This window comes from Chionomys nivalis, chromosome 23 (genome assembly GCF_950005125.1).
Source record: "Chionomys nivalis chromosome 23, mChiNiv1.1, whole genome shotgun sequence".
In the NCBI taxonomy this organism is placed as follows: Eukaryota; Metazoa; Chordata; class Mammalia; order Rodentia; family Cricetidae; genus Chionomys; species Chionomys nivalis.
In genome coordinates this window covers 16,181,558-16,206,478 of record NC_080108.1, presented here as the reverse complement: position 1 = coordinate 16,206,478, position 24,921 = coordinate 16,181,558, and positions in this window count along the sequence as shown.

The following is a 24,921-nucleotide window of genomic DNA, read 5'->3' as shown; positions in this document are numbered from 1 at the left end:
ATCCGATGTCATTAACCTTATGAGGCACTATTCAAAGGTCCAAAGTAACAGACATAGAACTTGACCTCCGTTGGCTACCATACCCATTCCTCTATTGAATAATGATGGAGTACGTAGATAGTACAGGGCACTATTTAAAGAGCAAATATTTCAAATGGTGAAATTAATAAAGATCCTTCTCATGAAGAAACTTCAATCTAATGATGACAAGAATAGAAATCACTGACTACCACCTCCTAGTGAGGCCTTGGCAGACATTTGAATTATTTCACATCCTCTTACTGAATCCACTCAAGGTGTGTGTTTAGATTACTTTCTCAGATAAAAAAGGTAAAAAATGAGAAAAACTAGGAGCTGGGTAGAGCACATAACTCAGTGAGGGAGCACTTGCCTCGCTTTGTGTGGGTGTAAGGCTCTGCATGCAATTTCCCAGCGCCCCAGAAAAAGAAAAAAAGGGGAGAAGAGACATATAAAGTTGCAGTCCAAAGCCTGGGCACAGAAACAGATATTGCACTTGCTCCATTAAGAGAAGGAATAAAGAGAAAAAAGAAAGTAACTGGGGAAGAAGATATGGTGCATTCAGAATAGAACACGAGTTATGAGACCAGACAAACCATGGGATTTCTCACAAAGAAGAGAGATAGATTTGGAAATAATAGCTCTATTCAGAAAATGGTAAAGAATGAGAAAAACAGTCCACAAAGTTTCAGTAACAAAAAGAAAACTGAGCATTGATGCTGCTTGACAGAGCCACGTAGGGAGAGACAAGAAGGGAAACAGCCCGGGGTTGCGCAGGCATGGTTGGTCATGGCCAAGAACCAAGTTCAGTTTCTTTTCTACACCAATGATTCTAAACAATTGCCCAACAGATTCGCTTTAAGAGATTCCCTAAATACACAACTGTCTGTTCATGCTTGTCTGAGATGGGGCTGAGGTAGAGACGTGCTAAAGTAACTCTCTCAAGTCTGTCCTGACTGCAGAGGTCAAGATTCATGAAAACTCTCTGTGAAGGGGTGATGGGCCAGTTCCTGATATTGTTTCCCAAAACGTGTTCTGGGAACACACAGTTGCAAAGTTTTAGGATGTTCCTACGACAAAGACGGAATCCATCCTTGAAGCGTATCAGTCATACTGCAGGATGCCTGGTGACTACAGGCTTTTTGGGGAGTTGTGGCAGGGGATGCATAATAAAGAGCATGGTGCATCTTTAGGCTAGGAGAGTTGCAGTGGCTCCATAACAGCTCCTCCCCCAGCAGATGCACGTTCTTCTAAATACACTTTCATGTTGAATCATCAGATGACAGAAAGGGGCTTGAATTGAAAGTAAGAATTGTGATGCCTGACTTTCTTCCCCTCCTCCTTCCCGACACCACCCAAAAAGTTCAGCATGTTTCCACACATGCACACACACATACACATACACACGTGTACACACTCACACACATACACATACACACACATGCCAGCAAGGAGAAAGGATACCTGGCCTCTCTATTACTCCCACTCCCTGAAGTTCTATCATAGACCATAGACTGCCTCCCTGAGGTTTATTTCTAGGTGGAAACACCATCTACTTTACCTCAAGGATTGAATTCCATAGTTTATGTTTCCACCCATGAATCGAAAGGCCTGAAACCTTGGAGCATACTGGAACAAGAAAGTAGGCCAGAATTAATACAGGCATAAGCCCCGCTGCAGAGAAATAAGTGATTTCATGCAGAAGAGGCATCAGATCAGTGAGAGGAGGAAGCAGCATGACAGTCCTCGAGTTTATAACTCCAGCCTCTGTTTATCTGTAACAATAATGATATGTACTTTGAAGGGATCTTCACTTGACTGACCATCTTTGGAGAAATCTAATTTTAATAGTTCTTTCCATCCTACTTTGGATGCCTAAAGCAACCCACAGGAAAGGTGTGTGGACTTGGGGAAGGATGCGCTGGTTGACTCTTCCAGGAGAACAAGCCCTATTTCTGGCTGTCCAAGCACACAGATCATCTAACTACTTGATTAAAAAGCTTCTTGCCTAGATTCTTAGAGATTTTGGATCCAAGGACATATGTTTATAACTGCCCTGGTTATGCTTAACATCAGATGGAGCTTGGAAAACTCACGTGTAAACTTGTCCAAGGGATCTTAAACTGGCTCATGCTAAAAGTCCCCAGGAGAGTATAAAACTCTGCCAGAGCCCAGCAACACTAAGCCACTCAGGAATGAAGTTCTGAGACCAGTCTTTTGCAAAAAAAAAAAAAAAAAAAAAAAAAAAAAAAAAAATCCCAACATGGTTCAAAAGAGCTACTGGTTCCTATTATAGACTTGGAGAGAGGTTTTAAATGAAATCATAGAGTCAAAAATTTAACATAGTACCAGACTCATATCAGACATCTGACATATACGATCATTGCATCATGTAGCCAAGACAAAATAAAATGGCCATAAATGGATCTCCAGGAAAGGTGGTTGATCAGACATAACATAGATGAGAGTGGGCAGAAAAAAGTGGAGATTATAAGAACCAATAGAGAAATAAGAGTAAAAGATAAATAAATAGAAATAAGCCCTAGTGGGATTTTTTTTTCCTGTGGTGATGCCCAGTTGGCACACAGAGGCAATCAGCTGCTCACGCTGAGCTGGAACCAGCTGTACCTGCTAAGGAGGTGCATTCCCATGCCCCTGGGTACTGGGAGAGCAGACATGTCTATGAGCATCCTATAATGGAACCAGTTACTTGTATACTAATTTACAGAAGGAACATTAGGGATGGAAAGATAGCTCACGTAGTAATGTGATTAGCTTGCAACACGAGGTCTGTGTTCAATCCCAAGAAACTGTGTAAAGAAAGCAGGATGTGCTGACTAGCATACAGTCTGGCACTAGGGAGGCTGAGACAATGATCTCTGAGGCTCATGGGCTTGTCACCTACATGGCAATTTTCAATCAGTAAGTGACCATTCTAAAAAAAAAAGAAAAGAAGTTGTGGCTAGTACGTGAGGGACAACACCTAAAAGGAGATTGTCCTGAGTCATAGGAGAAAGGAGAACGAGAAAGCCATGGAAAGCAAGTCAGTAAACAGCATTGCTCCATGGTCTCTGCTTCAGCTGCTGCCTCTGGGATCTTACCTTGAATTCGTTCCCTGGCTTCAGTTGGTGATGGTCTTTAAGATGAAAGCAATTCTTGATTCTCCAAGATGCTTTTGGTCATGGCGTTTATTACAGAAGCGTCAAAATGAGCTGGAAATTGTGACCACAGGATGTAGCATTTCTCTGACAGACCTGGATGTGTTGTTTGGGGGAGGATTGTGGAACTTTGGACTGGAAAATGCTTTCAATGCTCAGGCCTAAGGGACTGTTGTGTAGGAGCCTGGAAGATAAGAGCATTGGGAGATGTACAGACCTGTACTGGAAAGGTCTGGCTTGTAAAGTTTCAGAGGGAAGCAAAGGCTAGCCAGGAAATCTATGACCACACATACCCTATATTTGAATTAAGAATGTGTGAGTTCTGATCAGTTGAAACTGAAGCATCGACTGTGGTCTCATTGAAGGAAACTCTGCTTTCCTGGGACCATTGATGAGACTGGGGCAGTTGATGCTGGTTACCTGTGGCTGGAGAATCAGCTGTAGGAATAGACAAGCACCACTGAGGTGAAATGTCCTGAGAAGTATTTCGTCAGGGTCAGCATATTGGAACTGTTGCCCAGAGAGGGTCAAATCAGCATCTCAAGCTGACCATCAAACTCAGTCATGTGCAGCAGTCTCCCATGTGATACCGAGTGAAGACGACAGGACTGAAGGGACCATAGAGAGAACTGAGACTTGGCACTGTGAGAGACCAGGAGAGGTCATTGTTGAAGGGGCATCCTTGGTTGCAGTGGAGAATCCAGTGTACTGGAAATGCCAGGGAATGCCATGGGAATGCCACCGCAGTGGAGATCTTGATACATATCCGCCTGCACAATTGAAAGAGGATGTCTTTCTAGAATGTTCCCAGAGTCTTTGAGTACAGGAATCTTCCTCCCACATACATTGACAGGCTCCATTGACATGTCTAACAAGTTCCTAACCTACCTCTCCAGACAGGTGCCGTTTTCTTTTATGCTTGGCAACGTTTGAGATTATTAGACATCATAGTGAACAAAAGCATCCCTAGGGCCGGGAAGATGGTTCAGTAGGTAAAATGCCTGACAAGTAATATGATTTCCAAATTTCACACATGCACTCATGCACACACACACGCATGCATGCATCACACACACATGCATGCACATACATACATGCATGCATACACACACGCATGTATACACACACATACACACATGTATGCACATGCATGCATACACACATGCATGCTTGCACATGTACAACTGTTTTAATTTTTTAAAAAGGAAGCTTCTAAGTGATCCAAATATGAGAAACCATACAGAGAAATTTGGATGATTTACAGAACCATCCACCATGAGAACTGAGAAACTGGATTCAGTGTTGGTTTATTAAATACAGCATCCAAACTCCAGTCTTCCGAGAATACCATTGCTAGGTATCATCAACACCAAGTACTGCAGACTGTACTAGCACTTCTAACACTGCGTGCATCGTCATGACTTTGCTACCATGGGTGTGTTCTCACTTCTGTTGCTACCTCTCGAAAGAGTTACTTTGAATAGGATCTGATTGGTAGATTCCAGGTCCTATATACACGGTATAGCAATTAAATAACCTCAGAGAAGACCCACCTGGCATTTGGGAATACTTATTATTCTTAATTTTATATTCATTTATGTCTGTATTTATGTCTGTGTTTGCATGTGTGTATATACCATGGTAAATGTGTGGAAGCCAGAGGACAGCCTTAGGTGTTGTTTCCCACCTTATAATCTCGTTAATATAGAGGGTTTCTTTTGTAGTTCACCACTCTGCATGCCAGGATAGCTAAGTCATCCATTTCTGGGGATTCTCCTATCTGTACCTCCCATCTCACCTTTGGAGCACTGAGATTATAGATGCATGTGAACTGAACCTGGCTTTATATACATTATAGGGATTTGAACTCCGGTCTTCATGCTTGTGTGCAAGTGCCATCTCCACACATGCATTTGATTCTTAGAGGAGTCTAAGACTATAGCTCAGAGGTGGGTAATTCCTTCATCATAGAAAATAGATAAGGACAATAGATGATAGATGATAATAGATAGATAGATAGATAGATAGATAGATAGATAGATAGATGATAGATAGATAGATAGATAGATAGATAGATAGATAGATAGATAGATAGATAGATAGATGATAGATGAACAAGACTGATAAACATCCAGCAAACAAACACTATATTGAATATGGAAAAGATATTGCTGCTGAGCAGATTTACATTTCCTTATTACTATGAAAGTCAAAATATCTTTCTTATATTTACATTGCTCATCTGGGTTTTCTCTTATGGAACACATTGAGCATTCATTTTTCACAGAGTCGTTTGCTATTTCCCATTGATTTATATTTGTATATTCTGGATAATTATCTCTTGTCAGTTATATATATGAAAAATATATCCTGTTTTGTTACATGCATTTTTTACTATCTTTGTTGTACAGATAATGTTCTAAATTTTAATACTATTGGATTTACTGGTAAATTTGCTTATGATTTGTATCTTGATTTGGGGGGAATTCTGCTTAAGAAACTTTTTTGTAAGACAAGATCACCTAAAGTTAGGTGATATTTTTCCCTAAAAGTTGTACAAAACTTGATTTTAAGATTTACGTCTCTAATTCATCTGGAATTTATTTGTGCATGTGGGAACAGCAAGGATTTAAATTAGTGCAAGCATATAGTCTTCCTATGTACAGCCAACTTCTATTCCCTGCTGACGTAGCATAGCACCTCGCTGCGATCCTGTGATACTATGTTCATTCTGTCTGTGTATTAGGCCACTAGGACCCATCTGTGTCACCAAATATGGTAGCTGTGAATCATAAGTGATGACTTAAACTTAAATTGATTAAAGTCAGGCTGGGGAGGCAGCTCAGTGGTAAAACACTGGCCTAAATTAAGATCGTCAGCAAAGCAGTATGCCAAGTGTTCAGAGTCCCCACATGGCCAGTTGTTTCCATGCTAAAAGGCATAAGACGGAACATTCCCATCACCAGGGAGACATTCTCTTGGAGTAGGCTATAGTATTGGTCACTGCAGTCAACTGTGGTCCTACAGTTCACTTAGAAAATTTATCCTGGCCTTGTAAGTATGGGGACTGTCAAACCAAAATCCCCTTAAAACTGCTGCTGCTTTTTATACGTCACAATTGGATTGGCAAATGTCAGATTTAATGTGGTTCAAAACGAACTCCAAATCAATGTTAGTTGTTTCTGAGTACATTCCCATGTGAATCTTGTTTAGGATTTAGCAGAATTAATGGACTGTATTCTGAAGAATTCATGTCTCTAGGAACTTGTGTCTTCCCGTTCATGACCATGGTATACCTCAGAGCTTATGTGGGTTTGTAAAGCCCTTTAATAATGGTTTATAATTTTCTTTGTACCTCCTTGTGTGTGTTTATTACATTATATTCCTTATTACTTTACAATTGTGGTAGCTATTTTGAGATGCATCATCATATTGATGTAGAACCATTCATTGTCTATAGGTATCATAGCTTTAGTTCAATACCCATCATAACTTTCACTGTATTCTAATATTTTTATGAATAAGCATTCATACATATGCAAATAATAAAATATTACTTTTTCCTAGTCACAATAGCCATCTTTTGGTATTAACTGAGCCCTCAGTATACATTGTCTACTACTAATAAGGAACCGTCTTCTGGACATGTCTCTGAGGTTCATCAGTTCATTTATAAGCTCCAAAAGCTTCAATATCAAAAATAGTTTAGGTTTCAATTAAAATACCCCCTGCAGTGTTAAAAAATCTCCTTTCTCAGCTTTTTATATTTTAGTCACTAATACATGTAAAATTCTCTCCTCCTCACCTCTCTCTCTCTCTCTCTCTGTGTGTGTGTGTGTGTGTATGCGTATGAGATTGTGATATAGGAGTATAAGCTATGAGTATGTTTGGGGTCTACAGGTATGCATGGTTATGTGTATACCATATGTAGGAGAATGACATCAACCTCAGCCATTGCTCTTCCTCAAGAGCTGGCCTTCTAAGATTCGTGGGGGTTGTTTGTTTTTGTTTTGTTTTTTGAAAAATGTCTTTCGATGTGTCTTGGGGCTCGCTAACAGTCTGCTGGGGCTCGCTGGTAGGCTGCTGGACAGTCACTGTGCATCAGGATTCCCCTGTCTCTACTGAGATCAGACACAAATGCCCATTGTCTGACTTTTACATGGCTTCTGGTGCTAGAACCCCAGTTCTTACCTTGCACAGTAAGCACTTGCCATGATGAAAAGGAAACTTTTTTCTTTATTTTTTTGAGATAATAATTTAACTATGGCATTTCTCCTTTCCATTTCCTCCCTCCAATCACCCCCATGCCTTTCCCTGCTCTCCTTCAAATCTATGACCTCTTTTTTTGAAAATCAATTTTTAAGCATACCAACTGTTTGAACAGTGCCAAAGGGCCAGCCCTAAAAACATATAAACAACATTCTATAAATTGAAGAAGTTATGTTTAGGAATGTGTCTATATAATTCACATATTCTTAAAAGAACTTTTTAAGAAATTTCAGATCTTAGAGGCTGAGGTGATAGCTAAGTTGGCAAATGTTTGCCCTGTGTACAGGGGCTTCAATCTCTTCTCTCCTCTCCGGGGCCACAATGAATCCTCACTTCTGGAACTCTTCACCCTGACCTGGGAATTTTGACATTGAGGTATGACGCATCCTAGAGTCTCGTTCAACATTTCCCTTACTCCAACAACAAGACTAGGGATCTCTTCTGCTCTAAGGGTTCTTTTTGTTGCTGTTGTTGCTTTCCAGCTAACTTACATTAGAAAACAAAGTAGGGGAAGAAATAGGGCACTAAAGTCTTCTAAAGCTGGTGTGAATATGGAGCTCTTATCAAAGGTGGTAGCTGACCAGTGGTCCCATTCCTATACCAAGAGCCACCTTAATTCTGGGGGAGAAGAGGCATGCAACCTCTCTGGCTGTCATTCATCAAAGTAACCTTCCTCATTGATACATAGAAAAAGGCCATTGGGGAGCAGATCCAGGAGAGCAGGATGAATAGGTAGGAATGTGCCTCTCGGGTCCTTCAACTTGGATTACCTGTTGTCTCTGGCCCTCTACACATTTGTACATTTTTATATATGTCTGGCACTTTAGATTCCTTCTTGCCAGCTCTCTCATGGAAGAATAGCAAGCCAACCCTATGTAATGATGCTCAAAAATAATCCAGGGTTGAAATAAAGGGGGGGGGTGTGGAACTAAAGAAAGGACTGTGCCTGCTCTGGTCTGGAAGCCACGCAGCTCCACCCTGCTGCTCCAGCCACTAGGGTTAGAGGATGCAGGGGAAAGTCTCTCTTGGATACCCAGAGCAGCCACCAGCTTTTGAATCTTGATCAGCCATATCTGCAAATAATTAGACATTGCATTTTTGCACCAAATTTTCTTCTTGACAAGAAAGTGTTGGAACCTCCAGTGCTGAAGTGTCAGCTCTGGGGCTTTGTCACTGTGAGACTGTGACTGTCTGGCTGGAATGTGGGATCCCACCAAAGTGCCTTCCCAGAGAAGTGCAAACTAGAGCCAGACATGAGTCTCAGGCTCTATGCATTTCCAAAGATGGTTTGAGTTTGTCCTTAGACTCCAAGTGGCTTTTTGGTTTCAAGCTAAACTTATTTTAGGTCTTCAATGTCTATTCCTCTCGTCTAACACTGTTTCTAGGTCATTTTGGTCTGACCTTCCAAAGGCCAGGAATGTCTGTCTTTTGGCACATCTGCTTGGACAGTGCCCTCATGGGCACAGGCTTTACCCTAACCACATCTTTCTCATGAAATGGATGGGAAACAACGGTCATTTTCTCGGGTGAAAAGGGACAGTTTGCTCCCTCCAGGGTTAATTTTGAAGGATGCGTAAATCACTCCGCTCTGCCAGAAATGTGCTATGGTTCTAAAAATTCCTAGCTGGTCCTATTATTTTAACTACTAAAAACAATCTCAACTGCCCCTTGGGAGATGTAGATACTTGACTAAATGGCAATGAACGAAGCGGCCCTTGTGTATCTGGTGTCTGGTGAGCTTATCGAGGGAGAGATGGCTCTCCATTTGGAAAACACCCATCCGCAATGGAGGGAGAAATAAAAATAAAGGGCCTTTTATAAAATTATTACCTTGTCATTTAAGTCAACAGCAGTGATGCCATGATAGAAGCCAGCCGTTGTCCCACGTTGTTTTATCGCTCTAATTACATCAGGAACACAGAAACTGTCTGGCAGAGATAAGATTAAAGAAGGCAGGGCCCTTTTGAAATTTCCGATAGACAGTGCCTAGATTTATGGACTGGATTTGTGTTTGGACATTAAGTTCAATTACTTTGCTTCAGCCCTGAAGAGTTCTGTCGCCAGAGAAATATCACGTAGTTGATCCCTCATCATTGCAGGCCTGCCCCACCTCCCACCCTGTAGGCATCGATCTGTCCACACCAGGCAGGTTTCAGCATCTAGAGCAGGAGATGTCTGTTTTCTTTCCTCCTCTACCTACCCCTCTGAATTTTTTTTTTTTATCTCCCCAGAGTCTGAGAGACGCAAACCTCTTAGCTGGCTGAGCAGTGTGGGATCAGCCAGGAACACACACACAGAGTGTCAGTAGTAAAGGGGTCATTTCAAGTCTTCCAATGTAGCTCTTTCTCTCTACAGTGGTGGCAACTGAGAGTGAGTGAATGGTTGTCCAAGGGTTTAATCAATGGAGCATCAAGCAGAGCCAAGAGTTCCAGCCCCCTGGGGAGATACAAAACTCACTTCCATCTCATGCTAATCCTGTGTCTCCCTTCTTGTAGTGCAGTCAACCACACACCAGGATGTGTTTTTAACCAAAAGGTGCATTTTAAAAAGTATGGGATTTTAAGTTCCTTCTCCCCTCCTCTCACCGCTTCTGAACAGCTTTCTCTATTCCCTCTGTTTGTATTTTTTTCTTTCACTTTCTTAAGGTAAGATGGATAAAAGATAAGGGCTACAATTATTGCATTCTCTCCAACCCCCTAAAATTGAAAAGAACAAAATCAGTTTGGGGACTGTGCACAGGACACTCTATAGGGCTTTCCCAACCATCCATACAATTGAATTATCTGAAGAATTTTTGTTGTTGTTGCTTAGATAATTCAGTTGCATCTTAAGAATTTTTAAGAACACAGATTCTTGCCATGCTCCAACATAATAATCATAATCCATAGAACTTGAGTTACTATTTAACTTGATTCTAGTAGAAACATTACTGGCCAAGTCAACACTGGGTAACAGACAATCTTCTGGAAACTGGAGTTTGAGATAGATGAGCCAGAGAATAATAGTTGTTGTTGTTGTTGTTGTTGTTGTTGTTGTTGTTATTGTTTAAAATATCCCAAGGCTGAGAAAGATAGTTGGTAGCATATTGGATTTGCAAGCTTGAGTGCCTGGGTTTGGTCTTCAGAATCCACATCTAAAAACCAGGCACAGTGGCAGGTGCCTACAATCCCAGCTCTGATTAGTAAGAGGTAGGTAGTTCCCTGAGGCTCAATGGCTCTAGCCTAGGACTCGATGGCTACAGCTTAGCTGCTGAGTCCCAAGCCAGTGAAAGAAGCAATCCCAGAAACTAAGGTGACTAGTACTTGGGTAAGCACACCTGAGGTTGTCTTCTGGGCCCCTAAACATATGGGCACACATATTCAAATAGTCCCTGTTCCATAAATAAGTTCCTTAGTGTACATGAACATACATATATACATGTTCAGAAATATACACACATGCTCCTACATACACACGTGCACCCATAAAAAATGTTCAAATCTGGCTCAAGCATCTCACTGCGTTTCTGGAAAGTTCTTTAGCCTCTCTTAGACTTGGTGCCTCCGCATAAAACTGGTCTTTTTCGGTATTACCATTATTACATAATGTGTATATACTTCACATCTGGGCAAAACCCACATGTAACACATGCTCAACATCTGGCGGCAGTATGTATCCAAGACCTTTAGGCTCATACCACACAGCTGTTCCCCTGATTTCCTCCTGGATCCTCACAGCTCGGTCACCTTTATGTGGGCACTGAACTGTGAGGGCCCATCTCTCTAGGAGTGTTTGTGGTTAGTGAAAACGTAAAGCAGGAGGATACTCTTGAATCAGACCTGGAGAATATGGGATGGTTGTGAATCACCTGGGAGGTGCTGGTAATTTCCTCTTTTGTTCTCCAAGCCCTTGAGCTACTGTCAAGAGACAGGATCCTCCAGACCTTGGCTGGACTCTGCAGTGGCCTGGCCTTACAGCAAGGGTAGCCCAGCTGGGATCTTGCTTATTTGGCAGGTTGGGAAAACAGAGAAGGAAACTAACAGTGAGAAGAGATTTTTGGTTCCTGTGGGAGACTCTCCAGAGGGGCCTTTTGGTCCTCTTGGTAATTTACATCTTCTCCCCCTCCCCGTCCCGTCGTGAGTCCTTCCCCCACCCTTCATGAAGAATGTGTGAAAGGGGCCTCTAATCACTCACAATTCTGTCCTTAATTCATTACAGTTTATTGCTTGCAGCCATTAAGGTCACCACCGCCTTCTAATCACAAATCGAACTGCTTTGCTATGATTTCCTCAATGTAAGTGTGCTTGCTTCCTAACCCTTGCAAAAAAAAAAATGGTGCTTTCCTTTTGCAAATCAATTTAGATTTAGAAATCACAAACAAACCGTTCTATAAGGCTTATAACGTGTCAGGCAGTATCGTAAGTGGTTTTCAAACGTTAACTTACTTTTTTCCACATCACGGCCCTATGAGGCAATCGCACTGAATGAGGACACAAAGGATCAGAGAGATTAAATAACTTTCTCGTGGTTCCAAGCCTTGTGGAAGTGGCAGAGTTGAAAGTCAACCCTAGATATTAAATACTGTTGTGCTGAACAGAATGGTTGTGCCAACTTGTAACTCACATTGGACAGGGTCAGGGAGAAGAGCTGGCTCGCTGCCTATTGAACTGTTGTATCCCTTTTCCTCTTCCACTGGATCAGGAGAGAATTCTTGAACTGTGTTATCTAAAGAATGAGAATGACGTCAAGCACTTACTTCATAGCTTTGACTGACGTTTGTTTGTTTTGTTGCTATACAACGCCATTAGAGATGTGTTTACCCAACATGAACAGGATGCAGGAAACTGCTGTGTTGTGCCAGTGTCAAAGGTACCCTTCAAAACTCTCTGCCGGCTTCAAGGTTGTAGCCCTGTCGTGGAGTCTGCACGGCACTGTAGAAACACATCTCATCTCCAGGGCTACAGATAACCAGGCATCAATCAGATCACTGCCCATTCACCAGCTGTTCTTCTTCTCTGTCCTTTCAACTGCAACACATTCCAGACCTCTAAGTAGGGTGATCACCTTGTCCCACCTTTCCTGATTTTCACCACCAAAGTCCCAACATTGAGAAACGTTTTTGTTCCCCTGAAGCTGGGAAAATTAGTCACCAAACACGAAGAGTCAACCTGAGACTTGATTCTCCTTCCAGAAATATAGGTGTCCTACACTATTACACAGAGACACTTGCTTGGTGAAGCATGTCTCTCTGAAGGTGACACCAGACAAACGGAGCCACATGAAAGCAAGACCTTTATTCCGGTGTCATTGCACACTGTCACTATCACCAAGTTCTTCCACTTCAACTCTTGTCCGCTTACTATCCAAACTCCAGATCCTCTCCTCTCCCCCAGTCCCCCACATGTGACTCTTTCCCTGAATGCTCAGTTTAAACACACACATACACACACATACACACACATACATATACATGAATGGCACATGTTCTCACTATGTAACTAGACTGGCCCTGGGTACATGATCCCTTTACCTCAGTTTCCTGAGGGCTTCATGCCTACCTCGGTTATATGTCCAAGTTTCAAGGTGTCTAAATGGCAAGATTAAGAGAACCAATTAATTGTGAGAACCAATCAGTGTCAAAGATGTGATGATATTAGTGCAAAAACCTTGGATGGTTGTTTTCAATGAATTGAAAATAAGCCAGAGAGAGGGGTAAAGAGAAGAAAACAATGGCTTAAAGGCTTGCATGGGGCAGCTGGGCATACATATCGCCCTTCTCAGTTTGGGACTGAGGTAGATCTTCAGCAAACAACAGGACTCTTCTGTCTGCTGTGGGTCCTCACTCAAGGACTGCTGACTGGCTGCTGTACTCCCTCAGTCAATCAATAATTGAATTGATGAATACTTGACCTGAAATTCAGTCATTCTATTTCAGGCTGTATCCTGAGTAAGCAAATCTAGGCTACTCTTGTTTGATCGCCACAGCCCTTGTCTTTCATTGTTTGTTGATCTTTTGACCTTACTCCATGAAACCTGAAGACTCAAGATTTCCAGCGTTCTCCCTTGAGGCCTCCACGAGAGCTTTGCTGTGTGGCACTTTGAGTAAGTGACGCTAGTGTCTGTCACTGCCAAGTGATCAGGATTCTTTAAACAGCAGTCTTCTGTCCCAAGCTTCAAAGCCACTCCAGTGTCATAGGACAGGGTACAAATATTCAGGAGATGGCAATACATCTGACCAAGGTCTCAAAGGGCAACCCATGTAGGAGGACATAGTCCGTGCTTGTGAGGCTTAAGAAATAAATGTGGAGATAGAGGTGGCCGTATTCTGTGCATACACAGACAAAAAGAGTGATCTCTGCCCAAGAATCAGACCCCTAGTGTCCTCCCTTCCTCTCTAGATTCAGGGCATATGTACTGGGTCCTCAAGCTCGAGTAGTGATAAGTAAAGCTGTCCCTAGCTGTTTCTACAATGCCAAACCGTGACCAACACTCACTCTCTGGCCTCAGCACCATGCTGCTTGCCTCACCTCTTTAGAATAACAATTTTTTATATAGATAATTTATGTATAGGCTTGACGTGAAATCTCCAAATTTTAATTTGTATTATATCTATCGTAATCTCTATATATGTATACCCACACATATTCTAACGCAATTTAATTTGAGAAAATAAGGTGCATCTAAATACTTCTCTGTGTGCGTGTCATAAAAGCAAGAGCATTTTCAACTATAACTTCAGTGTGATCCTCAAAACAGCAAATGAGCATTAATGGTGTGTTATTATCTAAGCTACAGGCTTGAGTCAGAACTTAACCATTGTTCTACTTCCACCTTTGGAAGCTAAAAGAAAAAAACGGAGAATCTAATACTCTTTAGAGTCTCGTCTTCCATATTGCTTTCATTGTTATGTGCCCCTTTTAAATCTGCTTTGATCTGAAATTATCCCTCAAGACACTTTCCTTTAAGTAACATTTCCTTGCACTTCAGTTGAAACCCTGCATTTCCGGGGGAATAACTCAGATGTCACGCTCTGTTCTCAGCCAACTGTATCTGGACACGACTGAAAACTGTTTATTCTCAATCTGTGATACTAATTTGAATTATTCAGCTAAAACCAGCATCTGTTGGCTTTTGCTGCTATGAAGGTATGATTTTTTTTGTAATTTATAAGTACTTTGTGAGTTCTGTAATTTATAATTGCTTTCTGAAGAGGCACTCTGTGACGATGTAGGTATCCTGTTTCTCATCAAAGTTCCCCTCATTAAATTTAGCATCCATTAATGCCAAAAAATAAGACTGCGGTAGTTGCCAAATAGTAATTTTCTATTTTAATCTTTATCTCTTATTTAAGTAGAAAACTCCAGCATAAGAAAAGAGGACTTTTCTTTGTAGTGTGCGTGTGTGTATGGGATGGGATTGTGAGGGCATGTATATGTATTTATATTCACCTGCATGGGTTTTCTATCACTTTTATAACAAATTACTATGAATTTGGTGGCTTAACACAGTATTTATATGTGATCTGAAAGTTATGAAGGTCAGAAGGATGTAACATGTCTTAGCTTAGATCAAGAAGTCAGCACACTGTTGTTCCTTCTGGGGATGAGGACAGAAGCCATTCCTTGTAATTTTTTTGGAGGGGGGGTGTTGTTTGGGTTTTTTATTGTTGTTGTTGTTGTTGTTGTTTTCCAGAGACAAGGTTTCTCTGCAGCTTTGAAGCCTGTCCTGGAACTCACTCTGTAGACCAGGCTGCCCTCAAACTCACAGAGATCCACCTGCCCCTGCCTCTGCCTCCCAAGTGTTGGGATTAAAGGCGTGCGCCACCATCGCCTTGCCCAGTCCTTGTATTTTTAACTCCCAGAGGCTATCAATACACTTTGTCTGATAGTCCCTTCTCATGGATTCATTGTTCCAGCCTCTGCTTTCTCTGGCTCTCTTGATTCATCTCTTTGTTCCCCTTTTCACTTATAAGAGGCCTGTGATAAGACTGTGTCCGTGCAGACCAACCCAGAAAAGTTTTCCACCAAAACTCACCTTAACCACATTGGCAAGGCCCCTTTGTTTTGGTAACCTAGTCACAGATGCTAAGAACTATGACATTGTAGAGAACCATTATTTTTCCTCTAGCAATGAGCATGAACTTATAAATTCTTTTATTTTATGGATTATAATCTGTTTCACAAAATGTTTCACCTTTCAAATTTTATAAAATGTACCTAGTAAGAAACATCCTGAATTTGGCTTCTACTACTGTGTCCTTTGGCCTCTCCTAGAATAAGACATTTCCTGTGAATCTTTAGTTGGTAGTTTTTGTTTGTTTGCTTACTTTCTTGTTTTTCTTTCTTTCTTCCTTTTGAGGCAGAGTCCCAACTTGTAATCCAAGATGGCCTTGGAATTGAAGTGTGGATCCTCTTGCTTCTATGTTCTGGGATGAAAGGCTTCAACTACACTATCAAGTTAGACCTGATTGAAGAATATCGCTTAGAAGCTAAATTTAGGTGCTTTATTTTTTTTACTGATACACTATTGGCCTAGACAAAACTAAGAAATATATAATATTATATATATTATCTCTGTTGATATATGTACTATAAACTCGACTAAACTGCCTGCCTATCATTTGTCTACTATCTATCTCAGCGTGTACCTACATAAGATAGAAACTATGATATTCTATATAATATAACAGGTCAGAGTGTATTCTAGCCTTCTTTGTTTCCATAAAGGTAACTTACTTCTCTAACACTGAGAGCTCTAAGTTCTCATTGTGATCAATACGTTTTACATATTTCTAAGTTCCCTAGGCACATTTAGAGTAGTTTTTGGAATTGTGAGGTCTGTGTAAACAAATCAAGTAACTTCATTATATGTTTATATTTCCTTCTGTTTTTAGCCCAGGTACATATATTCAAAATCCATCATCAAACGTTACCTGGGTTTATTTCCCATCTTTGCTTTCCATGTCATTTTCCCCCATGCCATCTAAATCTTGTTTATCCCAATAGGAGTGACCCTTTCACTTTTCCAGGAAATTGTTGATCGAACACTGTAGATCAGCTGGGAATACTTCTATTGGAGTTCATCTGTATGATAGCCCCCTTGTTGCAATATCCATGTTGCCTGCAATTGTTGTCTTTTCTCTGACTTCCCCCAGCAGAATAAGGGGGGGGGGAGAGAGAATGAGTTCTCACCATTCTGATCTTCCATAGAGTCTTCTAGACAAAGAATATAAATCTTTGTGAAATCAATGAAAACAGTCCTCTGGTTAGGGAAAAAAAAAGGCCACAGATGATTAAAGGAACTAGGAAAAAGAAGCTGAAACAATACAGCCGTATTCCTTACAATTCTACCTTTTTCGTTTTCAATAACAGGGATATTTGATTTATGTGTCTATAATGTCTAGGATTCATATTTGATCTTCACCACATCCACTGAACAGAGAGAGGTGGGTATTATTCCTCTCATCTTTAAAAAAAAGAGAGAGAGAGAAAATTGAGAACCAGAGAGATTAAATAGCAGGCAGGAGTACCCTGCTTACCATGAGAGCAGAAGAAGAAGCTCTTAGGAAGAAAAAATTCCCTCTAGTTCAAAACATACTTCTTATAATAAAGTTAATGATCCAGGGATCTACAAACATAAGTTAATCATATTCCCCTTCTGTAGGATGTTCTTTTGTTCATGCGTTGCTTTCATTGGTTAATGAATAAAGAAACTGCCTTGGCCTAGCTGATAGGGGAAGAACTTAGGTAGGTGGAGAAGACAAAACTGGATTCTGGGAGGAAGAAAGCAGAGTCAGAGATGCCATGGATCTTCTGCCTGAGACAGATGCTGGTTAGAATCTTGCCGGTAAACCAGTCACATGGCGATACACAAATTAATAGAAATGTATTAAATTAAGATGTAAGAATTAGCCAATAAGAAACTAGAGCTAAGGGCCAAGCAGTGTTTTAATTAACACAGCTTCTGTGTGGTTATTTTGGGTGTAAGCTAGCGGAGCGGCTGGGACAAAGAGAGGGCCCTCGCCTTGCAGCACCTTTCCCTTTACACAGACCAACAATATAAACAATTCAGTGTCCACTTCTACAGCTTTATCTCTCAAAAACATGTAAAGTCTTACAAAATCAAGATTCTAAGAGTAAAAGGTAGTTGGTCAATGCCAGAAAGAACAAATGAAGCAAAGACATCACAAAGCCAGTCTATTGTGTAAAAGCACCATGCTCTCCCGAGTCTCTGAGAGATAGACCGAGATGTTTCAGAGCACAATGATTGCAGAGAGGAGGGTTTTACCCTTCTAAGTCTTCAAGATCCCTGGGGAACTGGGATAGATTATAAGCCAAACTCAGAAGAGCATGGGAGTTCCTAATGTTTCCATTGGGCATTTGTAGCTGAGTTTTGAGTTACTGAGTCATTGGAGGCGGCAAAGCAGGTTCTCTCTTGGGTAAGGATGGGTATCATCAGTCTACTGCGGGCCTGAATAGAACAAAGGAAAAGATGGAAGGAGGCTCAGTCACTCTTGCCTCTCTAATTCAGATAAGACACCCCATCCTGTCTTCTCCGGGCCTCAGACTGTACTTTACATTGTTAGCTGTTCTGGTTCTAAAGTTGTAGAGTTAGGTTGAATTGCAGAGGCTTTCTTGAGACTCTAGAGGGTGTGACTTCTCTGAATTCATAATTATTTGAAACTCACTCATAACTTCTCTCTCCCCACTCCCTCTCCCCATCTAACACAAAACCATTAATAATAGCTTCTCAACTACCTCTAAGTCTGACTTTCCCTATCGGTAAAATGGAAATCATGGCCCTATCACACTGTAAATCCTGCTAGCTGGATAAATTGGTGATAAATCACCTACTTTCTTTTCTTATCCTTCTGAAGCAGTATTTGCATGCTCAGTCTATCCTGATGCAGGGGGGGGGGCATAAATGATGGATGCAAGAGAATGCAAAAGTATTTTTCATCCTTTCTTTTGGAGAACCTTACCTTTGTTTGGAGAGGTGAACACCATTGCCAACAGCATGTGATTAATAACTTGTCACAGAGCCCTTGAAGCCCCACCTTCTCCAAGGGAATCTTGGCTGTTAATATTTCCTGGAGGAGAGGGAATCATTTTCTTCAGTGGTGTGGCCACTGATAAGTTGTCTTTGCTCCAGTAAATAATCTCCCACCCATGCAAGCAACTGTAATTAAACTCAGTGGGACACAGCACAAAAAGAATTCATGAAAATAAGAAAGAGACTTGCTGAGAGGAAGGGTGCCAGTGAGGGGAGGGCCAGCAAGGAGAATGGGACCCAGAAAGAACCAAAACTCATTATATGAATGTATGAAATCATCAAACAATAAAAATCAAATGAAGACATGGAAATGACCCAAATATCCATTGACAGATTAATAAAGATGTAATACACACAGACACACAATGAAAAGAATTCTCTTTTTGTTTTCTGATGATTCTTGCAGCCAGAAACTCACAGGAACTGATCACATCTAATTCTGGTGCAAGATGCGTGCTGAGTAGCCAGGCTAGACTATTCCATCTCTAAAGAAAGTCCAGGTCCAGATCTTAAAGTACTACCTGCTTTGCCTTTGGATTTCTGGATTTAACATCTATAACTTGAAGCAAATTACTATCATCACTTCCGTTCAGTTTGTAAGCAATCTCCAGAGCTCCAAGCTCAACCCCCAGTTTCTTCCTCAGTAGCAGAGATAGTCAAGTCTCTAACCATTTTACTGTGCTCACAGGATATATGAAAAATTATACTTAAAACAGGACAATATACACAGACATAGCAACCTAGTGGACCTTGGTAGATAAATTCCAATTAACTGCAAAAATTTTAAACTTTATAGGAAAAATCCAGTACAGATTTCTCAGCTGGCTCAATTACCTCCCAGAAGTCGAATGCAATCTAAAATTAATCCTGTCTTTTTATTCTTTGTTATTTCTATTCCTGTTTGACATTGCTGCTGACACTGGGAAGATGGTCAAAGGTGTAGTTCAACAGTTCCCCAACCTGGGGGCTCCAGTGCTGTCGGGATCCATGGAGTGAATCACAGAGGACTTTGAGCTATTTTCACTCTTGCCAAAAGCTTGACAGAAATTGCATGTTCTCTGAGATAAGGCTCATAGGCTAGCTAGAGTGTCAAGTTGCTTGTCTTTTTAGCTGTGTCCTATCGGCTCATCGTGTAGCTTTGTTATCGTGTGTTGCTGTAAGAGGGAGTTGGAGGGTCACAAGTACCTTTGATGAATAAAGGACCAAAGCACAATTAGTTTTACATGCTGGTTACTCCTCAGATAACACACGTTAAGGCATGAGGTCTCTATGGAAAAAATTAATAATAAAGGGAGCCCTTGGCAGTAAATGCACTAGAAATCCAGGTCTGGTCCTTGGCAGTAAAGCATTTGGAATCTGTGGGCTTAACCCACAAATCCCCTCCATGTTGCCATTTTGACTTCATGTTAAGAGGATGCATAAATGGAGTTGTCAACAGCAATAATTCCTTTTCTCTGGCGTTTATGAATCTTTTGTGCAGGAAAGCCAGGCATCTCAGGCATCTGTGTAGACAAACACATTCCAGTTCACAGAACCTTTAAAGGAATTCAGAACGAGTGTGGAATGAGAAATAAGAGTTCTGAGGAGGAGAAATGGTGGGTTCCTAAGAACCGCTACCACACCAGGCTTATATCCATGTGTTTCGGGGTAAATGTGAATGTCTTGATGAACAAGTGTAAGATTGTGGGGCAAGTAGGGTGGACAGAATCTAAGTGTGTGTGTTTGTGTGTGCACGTGTGCTGTGTGTTGCGTTTTCATGGACAGAGGTATGGGTATGGATTGGATGAAGGACTAATTAGGATATTCAGGTAGATAATGAAAGGCTAAACAGTCTTCCGTATTCTTCTTGTGAGCACCAATACAAAAGAAAGAGATTTTATAGATTCTAAACAAATAGAGTGTTAAAGGAAGTTCAACTGAAACAGAACAGCTTAATGTAACAGACTCTGGCAGAGGCTGCTGACCTTATCTTCAAGAACCTTATTGTAAAAATGGGTTGCTTTTCCGGGCCAAAGATCAGGAAACAAAGTTTCCTGGGTAAGTACTGGCCAGAAGGAAGGAATTCTGACTTAGACAGTAGTACACAGCAAGAATGAACAGAGATACACATGGAATACAGGGACCTACCTTATGGGAATGTGCAGTCAATAAACATGAGATCCCCCTTCCAACTGGTCTCTAGAAAGACAACATGGGGTTCCTTGGTACTTTATAAAATATAATCTGACCGGAAACTTGAGACTATGTATAGGGTCTGTGAAGGTGTGCATACAAAGAGGGAAACATCATGTCCTCTCATTTCTGTTTGAAGTCAGAATCTCTCACAGTCTGTTACACTGTCGATTTCTACGATTCCTCAACCCACTCCCACCACTTAACAATATGGGTTCTCTTGTCCTGGGAGCTGTTTTGCAACAGGGTCTCAGTTATTACCCCAGGAAGGTTTGAAGTCTCTGGAAGGCTGCTTTGCTTTACTTTCCTCATTCCCAATTAGATCCATCCTACATGGAAGGGTTTCTGTCACTGCCTATTCACCCAATCAGAAATCTCTCAATGCTTATTCATGAGCTCAGAATAGTGGGCTGAAATGGGAATGTCCAACGATAGACAATCTGCGTTGTTTAGAAACACTAACAGATGGAACTCTTCCATCCTTCTGAATCCAACAGGCCAGGCTCACAACTTCCGGTGATCGGATGCCTTCTTCAGTATTCCATTTTCTCTTCCTCACCTACACCGAGTCATGTCGTGAATTAACAGGTACTCTCTGCTCCCAGACCCTGGTCCTTTCTAATCTTACCCCTCAAAATAACCAGATGACTGTGGTTTAAAGCCTGGATATGATCATGATGCTTTTTAACAAAAAAAATACTTGATCTGCAACAAAAGTTTGAACATGCCAGCTTTCCCTGACATGCCAACTCTTACTTTTGCCTTTCAGCTTCTATTTTTCTCCCTGCTGATGTTGTTGATTCTAATTGCATTTATAATAGCTCTTTTTGTACTGTCAAAACAAGTTTCTCCCTAAGGTTGTTAAGGATAAATCAAGGAAAGAGAAATTATACAATAGAAAATTTTGTTAGCTACATTTCCTTCTAATGCTGTTTAATTTTCATCACTCTGAAATTTACCTTTATGGGGAGTATGGAGAATTATTCTACAAAAATAACACATCATCTCTATCCTGTTAAAGAATTTGCCCTTTTCCCACTGATCTAAAAATTCTAAACCTATCACTAAAATAATCTATATAGCCTTTTGTGGGTCTTACTAACTTCATCTTTTGATATAAACGTATCTATTATAATGACAGGTAAATTATAGCTACCATGTGAATCTGCCCCAACACCTGTTTTTGAATAGCCCATAGGGTAAGATTTAATTTTTTTCTTTAAAAAGTAAAAGAAACTTATTTTCTGACACATAAAAATATCTGAAATTAAACTTTTTGTAGTTATAAATAAAGTTTCCTGGAACACGGCCACCTTCATTGGTTGTGTATTATGTATGACAGCTTTCCTCTGGCAGAATGGAATAGATGAAACAGAAACCAGATGACCCACAAAGCTGAAAATATTTGCTGTCTTTTCAGAAAACAAAAGTGCTGTTCCTTTTCTATTCCCAAACCAACATAGTAGTGCTTACAGCAATCTGGTTTTTTTTTTATATATATATTTTTTATTTATTTCTTTTTTAATTAAAATTTCCACCTGCTCCCCGTTTCCCATTTCCCTCCCCTCCTCCCAAATATTGCCCCCTCCCCCCACTTCCCTCCCCCTATCCCCACTCCTTTTCTCCTCCCCCAACTCCATTCCCCCTCCCTCTCGATACTGAAGAGCAGTCCAAATTCCGTGCCCTGCGGGAAGACCAAGGTCCTTCTATCTACGTCCAGAAAGGTGAGCATCCAAACAGGCTAAGCTCCCACAAAGCCAGTTCATGCATTAGGATCGAAACCTAGTGCCATTGTCCTTGGCTTCTCATCAGCCTTCATTGACCGCCATGCTCAGAGAGTCCAGAATCAACCCATGCTTATTCAGTCCCAGACCAGCTGGCCTTGGTGGGCTCCCAATAAATCGGTTCCACTGTCACAGTGGGTGGGTGCATCCCTCGTGGTCCTGATTCTTTGCTCATGTTCTCCCTCCTTCTGCTCCTCATTTGGACCTTAAGAGCTCAGACCGTTGCTCCAAATTGAGACTCTGTCTCTACCTCGATCCATCGCCAGATGAAGGTTCTAAGGTGATATGCAAGATATTCATCAGTATAGGATAGGGTCATTTCAGGTCGGTTTCTAGCCATAAATAAAAAACATTAAGCATATAATGTGTGATCCTATAGAAGTTAAATAAGAAAGTGAACCCAAAGAAAATCATATAGTCATCCGCATGGAGAGGGGGAAGTAGACAAGATTGCAGGGCAAAAACTGGGAACTTGCGGGAAAGGTGGCATGGGGCAAAGGGGAAATGGGATGAGAAACATGAGAAGGGGAGGATGGGAGGAGCTCGGGGGATTGGGATGGTTGGGATATAGGAAGGATGGATACGGGAGCAGCGAAGTATATATCCTATCTAAGGGAGCCATCTTAGGGTTGGCAAGAGACTTGACTCTTGAGGGGTTCGCAGGTGTCCAGGATTATGTCCCCAGCTGGTACCTTGAGCAATCTGGTTTTATAAATTTTCTGATACCTACTAAGTAGGGAAGATTATAGCTTTGTGAGAGCTAAACCTGTTATAAATGGGAAGGCATTTTTTAAACTATACTTCTTAATTTTTTGAGAATTTCTTACATGCCTACAATATGTTTATATTATATTTAGTTAGCTTTAATCCTCTCCCAGCTACCCCAGAACTGTGTCCTAATCTTCACCATCACCTGAGATCATAACCTCCTATCTTCTGAATATATGATACTGAGTCCAATTTGTTCTGTTCACACACACACACACACACACACACACACACACACACACACACACAGCCTTCCACTGGAGCATGCATGAATAACCTACCATGGACCTAATCCTCAAAGAAAACTAACTCTCCCTTCCTCACAAGCCATCAGCTATCAGTAGCACTTCATACTGCACTGAAAGCTTGTGAGCTGCTCCCCACTCCATACTAGAATCTTGACTGGCTTAATCTTATGCAGGTCTTATGTAGTCAACCACAGTTGCTGTCAGCTCGTAAGTGTCATCAGTCCTGTGGTCTTGTCTTGTCCAGAAGACACTGTTATGACCAGGTCCTCTGACTTCTGACTCTGGTCATTTTTCTTCCCTTTCTTCTGTGATGGTCCTTGAGACTTGTAGAGAAGGGATCTACAAGGTACAGTGTGGCTGGCTTTATGTTGAGGGCTTTGATCCATTTGGAGAAGTGATCTAATATAGGTGCACTATTTGTGGCTGAGCACTCCACAGATTACTTATTCTCTGCCCTTTAGCCAGTTGTGAGTTTCTTCATTAACCACCATCTGCTAAAAAAGAAGCTTCTCTGATGAGGACTAAGAACTATGCTGTCCAATAGGTAGAGAAATACATATTCAGAGGTCAGTATAACACTGCATCCATTTAACAAATTAATAGTAGTTGGTTTACTTGTGGGGCCTATGAGGTTCCCTAGCCATAGATTCTTGGTCAGATTGACAGTGCTAGGCATGTATTTTCTCCTGCAAAGCAGACCTGAAACCCCCACTGAGAAAGCAACTGGTTACCAGCATAGCATTCATACCATAGTTGCGTATATTACTGTTAATGTAGTTTACATGCTTCACAGCTACACAGGACTGTAGATAACCTCTTCCCCAGTGACCTATAGGGCACCTTCTAATACCATGAAAGCTAGCTAACATGGAGGGAGTTTTCCGTTCTATACCTGATTGACCTTTCCATGCCCTATGATAAAAGTATATGGTATTTTCAGCAACAGATTCTTGATATGGGATTTTCCTTTGTATGCTGTGAATACCATTGGTTATATAGTTATAGTTTCTCTTAGTTATGATAAAAGATAAAGTAAATAAAAGCATTGTAACTATAATTCTTAGTTGATAACTGTTCTGTAATACGTAATTACTATGTTAACATTAAAACCTTTCTTTTATTTAAACAGAAAAGGGGAGGTGATGTGGGATTCTCCTCTGTATGTTGTGAATACCATTGGTTAATGAAATAACTGTCTCTGGCCTGTGCAGGGCAGAAAAGAGGTAGGAGGGGGGAACTAAACTGAATGCTGGGAGAAAGAAGGTGGAGTCAAGAAATGCCATGTAGTCACTGCTGGGAATAGACATGCCAGAACTTTGCCAGTAAGCCACAGTCATGTGGCAATACACAGATTAATAAAACTGGGTTAAATTAAAATGTAACAGTTAGCCAATAAGAAGCTAGAGCCAATGGGCCAAACCGTGATTTAATTAGTACAGTTTCTGTGTGGTTCTTTTGGGGCTGAGCAACTGG